Consider the following 13,575-nt stretch of genomic DNA (forward strand, 5'->3'; position numbering starts at 1 on the left):
ATTATAATTTTAGTGTTCCTCTCACCTATAAGCTTTTCCTTAACAGGAACCGCTAAGCTCATCAAAGGAGTCTTATCTGGATTTACACAAAAATGATGAGACTTAGAAGCTCTCTTTTATTTATACTCTCTCTATACTATGTGTAAATTCCTAAATCTTTATGGATACAGACAGAATATCTTTAACTGTGAGCCCACGGCCGATATCTGAAATTCGCTCAAGTTGTCATGTGTCCTTTTATTTTTTAAAACACCTCTTGAGATAAAGATATCAGATAAAGATAAAGATATTACAAACCTTGCAAGTTCCAAGGGTGGTCAAACCTTTAGCAACTCTTCACCCACTTTTCAAACCCTGAGTTACTCTAAGAAAAAAATATTCTGCCACATTTCAGAGTCATCTGATTATCTTCACACAATAACCATGACCCGACTGGGGCTGACAGAAGGAAACCTCTTTTTCAGGCACTTATGTTTAACTTAAAAGAAAGTAATGTTCTGCTTCATTTTCCTAGCCAGAACCCTTGATCATACCCTTCTTAGAAAATAGCACGATCCTTGAAGTGCATTTATGTCTATGTTGAAGACCAGTCTCAGCATATAATCCAAAGGTTACTATGTGATGGATTACCCTTGACAGTATTCCATAAACAATGTCACACGTTACAAATACGGGCCAGCAGCAGGTAATGAGAGCACTGCCTCCGCTGGTGTAGCATTAACAGCATCAGCGGGGATGTGACATATGATGTGTGTACAGGTTTTGCTACAGCAACTGCGTATCGTTCCATCCACGTTCTTACATCTTCTCTTTTGGATATTTCCAACAATGAACTATCATCCACGAGCCCCACTCTGTTAAGGGAGTGGGAAATACAAAGATGAATCAATGGTTCCCATCTTCTGGATGCTCCCAGTCTAGTGGTGAGAGACAGACACATAGATTTTTCTGTGCACTGTAGCACAAAGCAGAACAAAGTGTGTGGCAACGTGGACAATGAAGAGACCAACCACCTGGGGAAGTCAGGAAGGCTACTTAGAGACAGTAACTTTTGAGTTGACTCTCAAAGGATGAGTTAAACTTTACCAAGAGGACTAGATCAGAGACACTGGCATTCCACTCAATATGTCTGACTTACGTATCTACCCGACAGATTTGGAGGCTTCCATATTTGAGCCCACTGTAAAAGAAGAATGTCTTCTGTGTTTTTAAGTCATAAAGTTGACATCTTCTAATCCCTGACCACAAGCTAAATACTGGCAGGCGAGGAGAAGCAGGAGTCTAAGCCAGAGCACAGTCGATGTATGAGGGCATTTAGCCTGGCAGGTAGTCAAGATGATGGGAGATCACATACCCAACCAGAACACCGAGGCATGTCTCAGCAGTGCTGAGGGCGGTGCCGTGCCCTCAACGTTTTCAAACTTAGCTGCTTCTTCACTTGTCTTAAATTTCCCTTTGCCATCTCCAGATCTGATATCACCAATATCTCCCTTGGAGAATAACAGTGTCCTAAAACGACAGGGATAGAGCTAGAGAATTTCCACCTGGGCCTTTCACTGTGTTGTAGAACTCAGTATGTCTAAAGGTCAACTCATATTTCCCTGTGGTCCAACTGCCCCTCCTCACTTCTCTCTCTTTCTGGTGTTGACAAGTCAGTCAAGACACTCAGACCCAATATTTCAGAATTTTCTATCGCATTCACAAAGTGGTAGGGTTTCTTCCTTTTAAATGTCTTTATAGCCAATCTTTCCTCTTCATTTCTACCACTTGCTGTCACTATGCCTCTATCACCTCACATCTGGATTATTATTCCAGCTCCCTCCTTGGCCCCAGTGATTCCAGGACAGCTGGGCTCACGGGCAGATCATCCTGAAGTTATCCTGGACACTGATGCCAAATGCATCTTCCTCCAGTGCTGTTTTGATGACGTCATCCTTCAGCACCCAACTCTCCTTTCTAGGTTAGAGAGAATTATCCTCTATATTACACTAGAGTCCTTCTTTGTTACTGTCAGTAGTCCCGTAGCATTTAAACATCCCAATTTATGTGTTGGCCATGTTTAAATATTGAGAAAACAAAACACTTTTGCCTTCTCCAAACACACTTATCATAATATCTAGGTGCTTTATGACATTCATCGTATTTCTCTACACAGAAAGTTCTTAAATAAATATTTTCTTACAAAAAGGTACACACACACACAGGGGGAGAGAGAGAGAGAGAGAGAGAGAGAGAGAGGGAGAGAGAGAGAGAGAGAGAGAGAGAGGGAGGGAGAGAGAGAGAGAGAGAGAGAGAGAGAGAGAGAGAGATCTCCAATTATCACAGAGCTATGGCAATGATTTATTGACATACCTATGCTAAGCTAACCATGCTAGCCATGAATATTCTAAAAGGCTTTCACCCTTTTGCCCCAGTGCTAAGACCAAAAGCAATGTCTTTCCTCATCTCAAACATTTAAATTCCGTAGAATTTACACTATGAAGTTTAACCAAAACCACACACTGGACTTCCCTGGTGCCTCAGTGGTTAAGAATCCACCTGCCAGTGCAGGGGACATAGGTTCAAGCCCTAGTCCAGGAAGATCCCACATGCCGCAGAACAACTAAGCCCGTGCGCCACAGCTACTGAGCCTGTGCTCTAGGGCCCGCGAACCACGACTACTGAGCCTGCGTGCCACAACTACTGAAGCCCATGCGCCTAGAGCCCGTGCTCTGCAACAAGAGAAGCCACCGCAATGAGAAGCCCGCACACCACAATAAGAGAGTAGCCCCCGCTCGCTGCAACTAGAGAAAGTCCGCCCACAGCAACAAAGACCCAATGCAGCCATAAATAAAATTAATTAATTAATTAATTAAAAAACCAAAACAAAACCACACACTGGCTCTCAAAAAGAGGAGGGGTTTATTCATGGTACTATCAGACATTTTTCCAGCATTTAATGTAAGGATAGAGTCAATTATGTTATTGATCTATGATATGTCAATTCTGCAAATAATTGAGATATCTTATTTTAACATGATCATTCTAAACTGTTCCCCACTAACAATTTTATTTTAAGTCAATAACATTTATTGAGCACCTCCAGGGTAAGTTATTGTGCTGGGTCCCACTGCATTATGCAAAGATGAAACAAAACCCATGGCCTGTGCCCTCAGGGAGCTTTTGGTTAGTGGAGGAGAAAGATAGAAATGCAAGAGGCTATAAAGAGGGATGCCTGGACTGAGTGCTGTCACAGAGGTGCAGACAAAATTCAACAGGGAAACCTAGTGCAGGGAGATCAGTTTCCAGTGGGAAGAAGTTGGTTGAGCCAAGTAGATAGATGCTGTCTCAGGGAGGCCTTGGAGGAAGCAAGGCATCTTCTGTATATGTGTCAATTTAGTCCAGGGCAAAGCCAAAAGTAAATTTTAGAAGTAGCACCTACCATGGTCCTCCTCTCTACCCCACACATGTGGTAATTCATCTTGCCATTTTGTCACTAACTGGAAGCCTGGAACCAGAAAATACCACAAAGCCCTGAAATAGATGGTGCCTGATAAGTTTCTCATTTCACTGACACACCACGGAATGTCACCATTCTTTTTCACATTCCTGGATTAAGCTGTTTCCTTTTCGGAGCCTTTAAGCACATATGGTGGGGAAAAAAAAAAAAAAAAAAAACACGTTCAAAGAAACCCAAAACCATGTTAAGTCCCACTCAGAGTGTGATGTTTTAGCAGATGGTGGCTCATTATCGCCATACCTAACTGTATTCCCCGCCTTATCTGTGTGTCTGGATACTGGCTTTCTAAGTTGAGGGCTAGTTCAGCTCGTTCAGGCCATGTTTGACAACCAAGGCAGAGCTGGACATAACTAAGATAGGTATGTACTCTCTCTGATTCACAGCAGCCTATGATGCTGCCCAGGTGAACAAAATCTGTTGTTTCCAGGTGTCTCTTCTTTTTCTTACCCTTGAACCTCATCTCTGAGTTGTATCTACTCAGAGGCACCAGGATCTGGGGGATACACGTGCACAGGAGTCAGACGACCTATAAATTCCAGACCTACTACTTCTTACCTGCTCATCCTTAGCCAGTTACTCTGAGCAAGTTCTGAAAACCAGGGATATCAACATCTACCTCTCGGGATTAATGAGTCATCATTATCACATGCTAAATATGTTTCCTCCCACTCTTCCCTACTCCATCCACGTAAACACAGAAACATGCTTCAGGAAACCCACAGCCTAATCATATTAAGCCCACGTCATTTAAATGTCATAAATACAAATAGCTAAATAAGTTACTGATGACATGATTTTTTTCCTGTTACTTATTATTCATCTTATTCTTGTAGGAGAGGCAACCTACTATTCTTGTTTGTTCAGTTAACATGTAGTGAGCACCTGTGGGCCAGGGAGAGCACATTCCCGGGAGAGGGGACTGCCAGTGCAAAGGTCCTGAGGCATGAAAGAGCTCTGTATCACTGGGGAACTGGAAAGACACCACTGTAGCTACAGAGTAGTGAATGAGGCAGTGAGCAGTATGAGATTCAGCTGCAAAGTTGGTCAGCAGCCAGTTCACACATGGCCTAGAAGGGCATCCTATGAAGTTTGGACTTCGGTCATAAGAAAACCTTGGCAGGGTTTTAAGGAGGGGAGGGGCACGAGTTGATTCATATATTAAACGTCACAGACGACTAAGTGAAAAATGAACTGGGGCTGGGGATGGCAAGTATGAAAGCAGGGAAACCAGTCAGGAGGCTATTTCAATAGTTCAGACAAGGGATGTCAGTAGCTCAGACTAAAGACACAGCAGTGGAGGAAGAGAGGTGGGTCGAGGTTGAACTCATGGAATTACTGGGAGTCCAGATGAGGGAAAGGAAAAATCAAGAACCAGGCCTACATTTCTGGTTTGAGTGTTTGAATGGCGGTATCATGAAGTGAGGTGTGGAATATTCTTGAGAACAAAGTAAAAAATTCTGTTTGGGGCATGTTAAGTTTGAGATGCCATTTAGAAATCTCAATTGGATGTATGAATCTGAGAGTAAGGGCAGCAGTCTGGAAGGGAAGATTTCGATTGTAGAATGTCAGCAGATAGGTGTTAAATGCATGTTGATATTTAAATTCACAGGACTAGGTGAGACTGCTTAGGGGAGAGTGTGGCTAGAAAAACCAGTAGGTTTGGGTCAAGGCAGGCTCGAAGACACTGGAGCATTTAAACCTCCATGGAGGGAGGAAGAGCCACAAAGGAGACCAGGAAGGAAGCCAAGAAAATGCATGTCCCCAAAGCCAAGGCAGGGGAGTCTAACGATATGCTCTGATGACACAGCAACAAGACATATAGAGTCTGGGCCGTGGGGTCGGAGGGACTTGGGCTCAAATTCTATGTGATTATTTTGTGGGGAGTAGGATTTGCTTAGCTACTCCAAGCTTCTGTTTCCTCATCTATAAAATGGGGATCAGAGTAATAATAGAGCTGCTATGAGAATCAAACACACAATGAAAATAAAGCATTAGCAACACAGTGAATGTGAAGGCTGACGTGTAATAAGTGCCCCGTGTGTATGGCAGCTGTTGTGACTGTTGTGATTTACCATCTCCAACAGTAATATCTGGTGGCTGCTCACATCTGCAGGTCATGACCCTCGTGCGGTACAGAACGTTACTCTCCCAAGGGTTGAACCCCAGTGAAAAGCCTGGAGGCTTACCATAAGGCTCCTGCAAACATAAATCATCTGTAGCATTGGTGGAATGATGGGCGTTCAAAAGTGCAAGAAACCATTATGCTCTTTCAATAGGTTATTTTGTTATGAGCCCATAAAGGGGTTCAATGGTGGTTTTTTTTTTTTTGCGTTATGCGGGTCTCTCACTGTTGTGGCCTCTCCCGTTGCAGAGCACAGGCTCCGGACGCGCAGGCTCAGCGGCCATGGCTCACGGGCCCAGCCGCTCCGCGGCATGTGGGATCTTCCCGGACCGGGGCACGAACCCGTGTCCCCTGCATCGGCAGGAGGACTCTCAATCACTGCGCTACCGGGGAAGCCCTCAATGGTGTTTTGTAAATAACCAAAATGAACTGCCAGAGTACGATAAGGTATCTCCAGTCCTCAAGGCCTCTAAATGGATTAGAGAGAAAGGCCTCTGTAGAAAATGACTGCCCATTTTTATGGAAACAAAACACATGAGGGGAACCTAGGTAGAACCTGGATGTCCCCTCCCCGTGCAAGGGGCTGGGAAAGCCCAGAGAGGACAGGGGGACATTAAGCCAGCTGTAAACAGCATCTGGATGAGAGGAGAAAAAGAGACAGCCTCCTCTAAAAAGGGGCAGGCAGAAAAAGGCAGACTCGGGAAGGACCCAAGACCCAGCCACGTTGCGGCTCCTAGAAGCCATGAGGCAGCTCTCCACAAGTGATGAGAGATCCAAACTTCGCCCACGTGACCAGAGTCGACATTCCAGATTCACATCTGGAATGCCACCAGGGGACGAAGATTGAGTCCAATGACCCCGAATGTGGGAATTCAACCCAGGTCTGGAGGCATTCTCCCCCCACTTCAGAGAGCGACATCACCAGCCCGGACAACTCTGGTTTTTTCTTCAGTTCTTGATTTGGACAAGCCTCTTGAAACATTGTTTGAGTCCAGGTAATCATTAGCCAGTATGTGAACAGTTAGTATGAATCAGATACTCCGAAGAACACAGAACACGTGTCGTGTTCTTTACAGCTCTCGGCATGCCGGTATTTCATCAGGCACTGTGGCGTGTGATCATCTGCTGCGCGCGGTGCTTGGAGAACCACCCTGTTCTTTCGGAAGGGGTCACCAGTTTGGCAGGACTTGGTACACACCTCCCCACAGCCACACCTGAGCCCCTGTAATGAACGGGTGCCACGTGGCACTGACGGTCACTCAAGTGGAGAAGCAGATGAAAGCTTGAGGACAAATTACCATCTCACCTCTGACTGCTGGTATAGAGAGGGAGCACCCTGTCAGGGTCAGATTTATGAGGCCGATTAAAAAAGAGAGAAAATGTACCAATGGCCAAAAAGGAGTCCAAGTAGGTGGCTTTGATGTATGAGTTCCATCTGCCTAATTTATTTGGTGTCTGTAGTCTGCATGTGACCAAGAGCCCTGGACTAGGTGAGTGGCAAGTCAGGGAGGGGGCTGACAGTGGGGGAGATGTCACTTAGTGTTTTCCAGCCAGGCCACCATGTGCCCTTATGAGCCCCGCTGAGACAAAAACACAACAGAAAGGGATTCTCGCCAAAGAATCCTGGAATTTAGCCAAAAGAAATCCCTGAAGTTTCAAACAGTGAAGTTTAATCCCCACTTCTGGACTTTCTGAATATTTAGGGAAATGCTTCCATTTCTCAATTTCCTTTTCTGAACGCTGCCTGGCTTTTTTGGTCCTGAATAATGTGGACATAGTTTGAATTACTTCCTTTTTCCATCCTCACTCAGCAGTTTACCCTTTTCCATATCAACCACTTTTGCAAAGAAGCCCAGGTTCTTTGTGTCAATAAAATGACAATTGAAAATGGCTCTCACAGCAGTATTGTTAACTGGGTTTATAGAGCACTCTTTTAAATGTTATATTTGGTAGCAATGACAGCAAACTCTAGATATAGAATCCTGAAAAGGGGAGGTCAACACAGAATAGAGCCAGGATCAGGACTAAGGAGATTTGGAGAAGAGGAGCTATCGGAAGTACTCTAGAGACAAAGGAAAAGAGGTGACAATAGCAAATAGTGCATGATCAAGAAATGTTAGAGGGGGCTTCCCTGGTGGCGCAGTGGTTAGGAATCCACCTGCCAATGCAGGGGACACAGGTTTGAGCCCTGATGCAGGAAGATCCCACATGCTGCAGAGCAACTAAGCCCGTGCACCACAACTACTGAGCCTCCACTCTAGAGCCCACGAGCCACAACTACTGAAGCCCACACACCTAGAGCCCATGCTCCACAACAAGAGAAGCCACCACAATGAGAAGCCCAGGCACCACAACGAAGAGTAGCCCCCGCTTGTCACAACTAGAGAAAGCCCGCGCACAGCAATGAAGACCCAACGCAGCCATAAATAAAATAAATAAATATTTTTTAAAAAGAAAGAAATTTTAGAGGGACTTTCCTGGTGGTGCAGTGGGTAAGAATCTGCCTGCCAATGCAGGGGACACTGGTTTGAGCCCTGGTCCAGGAAAATCCCACACACTGCGGAGCAGCTAAGCCCGTGCGCCACAACTACTGAGCCTGTGCTCTAGAGCCCACAAGCCACAACTACTGAAGCCCGCGTGCCTAGAGCCCGTGCTCCGCAACAACAGAAGCCACGGAAGTGAGAAGCCCCCACTCGCCACAACTAGAGAAAGCCCACACACAGCAACAAAGACCCGACGCAGCCAAAAATAAATTAATTAATTTTTAAAAAGATGGTTAGCATAAATTTAAAAAAAAAGAAATGCTAGCTATGTACTATTATTCTATAAATCAGTAGGTAAAAACTGCACAAAATAAGCAGCATATCAAGTGGTAGGCACAGGTCAGAGTTGGTGGGAACAATTATCCCCCAGCCTGGTTCAGCGTGGGTTTGGGTATTTAAAGGTCTAGATGGCTTTGCTTAGGAGAATGGCGATGTCCACGGTTTCCCTGATCTTCCTGCCTACTACTTCCCACCTACAGTCATGGAGCTTTTATGGATTTATAGAATAATAGTATGGATCTGACATTTGTTGATCACATACCATTTGCCAGGCATTGTTCTAAGCACTTTATATGGTTTTTCACTTAATCCTTGTAACAGTTATCATCATCATCATCATCATCCTCCTCCTCATCATCATCCTTATTTTATAAATGAGGAAACTGAAGCACAGAAAGGGTAAATAACTTGCCCAAGGTCAGACCCTTAGTAAGTGGCAGAGCCAGGACTGAACCCTGCATGCTATGACTCCAGGGCCTGCACTCTTATCTGTTATTTGTATCATTACAGAGAGGACAGTGTTTTAGACCAGGTGATAATAGTAGAATGACAATGAGTGGTTGGGTTCCAGATAGATATTGAGAGTAGTGCCCACAGGATTTGCTGATGGTAAGAAAGAAAGAAAGGGACTGGGTGGAGTTGTCATCAGTGGACACGGGGAGACTATGGGAAGTGTAGGTTGGAGCAGTGACGCTCTCAAGAGCTAGGTTTGGGATGCACTAAATTGAGACGCCTATTAGATCTCTAAGTGGAGATGCTGAGTGAGCAATTGGAAACACACATCTAGGGCTTGGGGAAGGGGTTCAGGCAAAGAGATAAATTTGAGAGCCAACAGAATCCACATATAGATGGTACTTTAAACCATGAGACTGGATGATGTCACCCAGGGAGTAAGTGTTGACAGAAAAGAAAAAAGGGCCAAGGACTGAGACATGGAAATCTGCTACAAGTTGAGAAGCATGATGAGTTGAGTAAGAACTAGCAAAGGAGACTGGAGGGGCATGGACAGAGAGACAGGAGAGGGTGGGTCTGGAACACCAAGTGAAGAAGGTGTTTCAAATAGAAGAGTCATCAAGGTCACAACGTTTCTGATTGGTCAAGCAAGATGGGAAATGAGAAGTGACCACTGGATTTAGCAAAGAGGAGGTCCTTGGTGACCTTAATAAGAGCATTTTCAGCAGACTGTTGGGGATGTAAGCTCAACTAGAATGCGTTCCAGACAGAATAGGAAGAGAGAGGTTAGAGCAGTGCAGATAGATCACTTTTTCAAAGGAGTTTTGCTGTAAAGGGAAGGAGAAAAAATGAATAGCTAGAGGCAGGAGTGGGATTAAGAGAGGTTTGTTTGTTTGTTTGAAGATAAGAAGATAACAGCGTGCTTATGTACTGATGGAAATGATCCAGGAGGGATGGAGAAATTGATACAGAAAAGAGAAGCAGAAATACTGGAGTGGGATCTGGTAGATAAACGGAGAGGGTGTCTCAGGTAGGTGCCTGCAGAGTTCACCCATAGTAACAGTGGAAAGAAATGAGGACATGGTGACAGTTGCGGGAAGATGAGTGGGTGGATGATTGGACCTTATGGAAGTTCTCTGCTGATTTGCCATGTGCTCTGCAAATGTTAATACGTTCAGAGGAAGGAGAAATCTTAAAAATGGAGACGGCCAAAGAAGTATTGATGGGGAGATTGGTACTTGAGCTTCAAAAGATCTATGAGAGTAAATAGGTGGTGAAGGAGATAGTATTTCAGGAATGGAAAACCATGTGAACCCAGAGATAGTAATGAACAAGGTATGTTCATGGGATAGTGAACACCCTGGTCCTCCTAGAATTTTTGTCATGAACAGTTTGATAAACTTGGAAATATTGATTAGATTCAGACAGCAGAGGGTTTAAACAATAGGAAATGAAGAAAGGAAGAATGACATGATAGAAGAAGAGAGATTAGGAATTAATCTAGCAGTGGTGGTAAAGTAAGTGCTGAGAAGGACTTCAGATCACCCAGGCCATGGTGGTGAGAATCACGAGGGCAGCACTGGAAGCAAAGGAAGAGATGCCAGAAACATTATGAATAAAAATAGATAAATCTGGGCTTCCCTGGTGGCGCAGTGGTTGAGAGTCCGCCTGCCGATGCAGGGGACGCGGGTTCGTGCCCTGGTCCGGGAAGATCCCACATGCCGCGGAGCAGCTGGGCCTGCGCGTCTGGAGCCTGTGCTCCACAGCGGGAGGGGCCGCAACAGTGAGAGGCCCGTGTACCGCAAAAAAAAAAAAAAAAAAAAAGTGAGTAAGTCAACCAAATGGGATAAAAGAAGTCCCACACCAATGCTGGAATTCAAGCCAATTAGGATCATGATGGATCTGTTGACTAAAATGAATGAAAAACCTTTATATAAGCAAGTCGGTCCATAAATCAGGAAGGAGAAGAGATTTGGAGATTTAAGCTCTGGTCATTTGGGTTTGAGAGGGCAGAAGGATACCTGTGTAGAAATGTCCACCAAATAGTTAGAAAAGTAGACTTGGCGGGTATCTGTGGGAGTCTGGGTAGAAAAGAAGAGCAGAGGTCGTGTCTGGAGGTGAGGGCTGGGTGGAGGACGAGGGATCGGGGTCTGGCAGCATGGTGTGAGTGACTCAGGAGAGCCACACAAGCCAGGGATGGGGAGTTTCAAGAAAGGCCTGGTCAACAGTGTTGAGAATCATGGGAATATCCAATAGCAGATAGAAAAGTGAGAAAGTGTCTCAGCGACATAATACCTGGGGCCTTCGGCAGGTCATCGTCCATTGAGGAGTTAAGGCAGGAGCCAAACGTCTGAGGTCTGAGGGGTGCATAGAAGGTGAAGGAAAAAACGGTAACGCGCTGATTAATTTTTGGAGAACTCTGGCAGTCAAAGGCAGGAGGGAATCATTCTACAGCTAGGGAGGTCAGAAAGATTAAAGTTTCTTGAAGGCAGAGGAAGCTACTGGATGTGTGAAGGAGAGACATGGAGAAGGAGAAATGAAAGTTACCCCTAAACCTTAAAGTAGTCATTTGAATAAAGAAAAATTGTGATGGAACTGATAATATTATTATTGCTTGCCTATAATAAAATTTCACTTATCACTTATTTGAGGTCAAATAGAGAATTTTTAAAGATCTATGGCTGTCCCATTAGATCTGAGGGAGACAAAGAAGGTAGGTCTAAAGGTAGAAACTTCTTTTTTCTGTCTCAGTGAGGATGTCGACTTCGTGGTGTGGTAGGATAGAATAACCTGCCCACTCCAGCCCTGGGACCTATGAACGTGTTACCTTACATGGCAAAAGGGACATGGCAGATGTGATTAAGCGTCTTGAAATGGGGAGTTTATCCTGGATTACTCCAGTGGGTCCAATCTAATCACACGCATTCCTAAAACCAGACAACATTTCCTGGGTACCGTCAGAGAGACGTGTAAAATGGAAAAAGTGTTAGAGAGATGCATTGTTGCTGGCGTTGAAGATAGAGGAAGTAGACCGCAAGTCAAGGAATGCAGGAAACCTCTGGAAAAGACAAGGAAACAGATTCTCCCCTAGAGCTTTTAGACAGGAATGCAGCCCCGCTGATGCCTTGGCTTTAGCCAGGTGAGACTAACTTTGGACTTCCGACCTACACAACTGTTCGGTAATAAACTGTCTTAAGTCCTTAAGGTGGTGGTAATTCGTTATAACAGCAATTGGAAACTAATACTTTAGTTAAATTGCTTTCTTTGTAGGACGGTAGCCCGCAATTCTCCACTACTTCCCCTCCTCCCTGACCCTGTTCCCCCTTTGGTCATGCTCCAAGGTTCTACTGAATTCCAAGACAGGACAATTAAAATTCCTAACAGCTGGAGAGTGAATGCCTTGGCCGATCCTCCTGCACCGCAGGCATCCTTCTTCTCCAGGCATTTATTTCAGCTGAGCACTCACTCCTTCGCCCGAGGTGCTGCTCTGCCCGCCATCCAGGAATGGGAAAGGCTGGAGAATGTCCGTGGGTGGACGCTCCAGGAAACAACAGAGAAACCTGAGCACCAACGATGTGTCCACTACAGTCACAGGAAAGATGCATAGGGTGAGCTCTTCAGATCTGTGCAGAGCAATGAGCTCTTTCCTGTATCAAACAGCTGGAAAGATTATTTTTTTCACCTTCACTTTGAATGTAGTCAGAATGGATTTCCACCTGAAAAGAATTTAAAACAATGGAGCATATGTAGCTATTGCCCTGATTACCTGAACCAAGTTATCAAAACCCTAGAGGTTGCTTTGAACTATGAACATGGACTCTGAAAAAGGATCCAAGTATCTTGAGAGTTACTTATAAGGCAGGCGTGTACTGAATGAGGAGTGTTGATCCAGAGGAGGAATTTATTGTACAGGAGGAAGGAAAGACATCAAGGTTAACTAGTAGATATAAAAGGAGCTAAGTTAATAAATCCAGGGGAATGTGGACAGGTCATGAATACTTCATGGAGAAACAGCCAAAAGCAAACATACAAAAGAAAAGGAAGGAGACACTGAAGAATGTTTATATTCTTAGCACCGTAACAGCGAAGGGTGTGAAGAATACAGTTGGGGTGTAGACATAAAGCGCAGAAGGTCTGCCCCAGTCACTGCTGCATTGGGGCTTATTTCCCTTGTTAATGATGTTATGACAAGAGGAAAAGCGCATTAGGTTGGTTATTAGAAACTGGGTTACATGTGTCTGATTGGCACCATCTTGAGAGGAGATTTGAGCAAGGGTTTAGAGGAAGGTGGCTGTGCAGCCATGAGCGAGGTCATGAAAGAAAGGAATTAGTTACCTCTAAGAGGTTAATAAGCTGGACCTTCCAACAGAGAGAGCTTCTGGCTCAGAAACCACCCTACCCCGGCCCCGTCGCTTCTCTGGCTGGACCAGCAAATGGGTATAAAACATGTTTGTGTATAAGCATTGTCTTGCCAGACCAACAGGGGAGAAAATTCTCGGAACACAGGCCAGTGGTGCTCTGTAGAAGCCAGTGGCTCGCCCCGTCTCACTGGTGTTCAAGAGGGTGTGCCTGCCCCGTGGGTGTGTGTAGAAGAGGATAGAGTCAAATGGCACTCATCATTCACATGTAAAAATAAGACCAGTGTTCAATAATACATGTGGGCTAATTTTTTAAGTAGA

The 13,575-nt window shown here is 44.9% G+C and overlaps 1 protein-coding gene across 14 annotated transcripts in view; it reads right to left on the minus strand.

The window, feature by feature from the left end:
- The window catches only part of TMEM178A (transmembrane protein 178A), a 249,199-nt gene that overhangs the window by 51,630 nt on the left and 183,994 nt on the right, over nucleotides 1-13,575 (minus strand). The window contains exon 10 of one of the 14 annotated variants that reach the window (XR_012325729.1): nucleotides 1-12,612. The exons of the other annotated variants lie outside the window; for them this stretch is intronic. The gene's annotated coding sequence lies outside the window, so the exon portion shown is untranslated. The remainder of the gene's footprint in view (nucleotides 12,613-13,575) is intronic. 14 annotated transcript variants of the gene reach the window in all.

This window comes from Tursiops truncatus, chromosome 14 (genome assembly GCF_011762595.2).
Source record: "Tursiops truncatus isolate mTurTru1 chromosome 14, mTurTru1.mat.Y, whole genome shotgun sequence".
Classification (NCBI taxonomy): Eukaryota; Metazoa; Chordata; class Mammalia; order Artiodactyla; family Delphinidae; genus Tursiops; species Tursiops truncatus.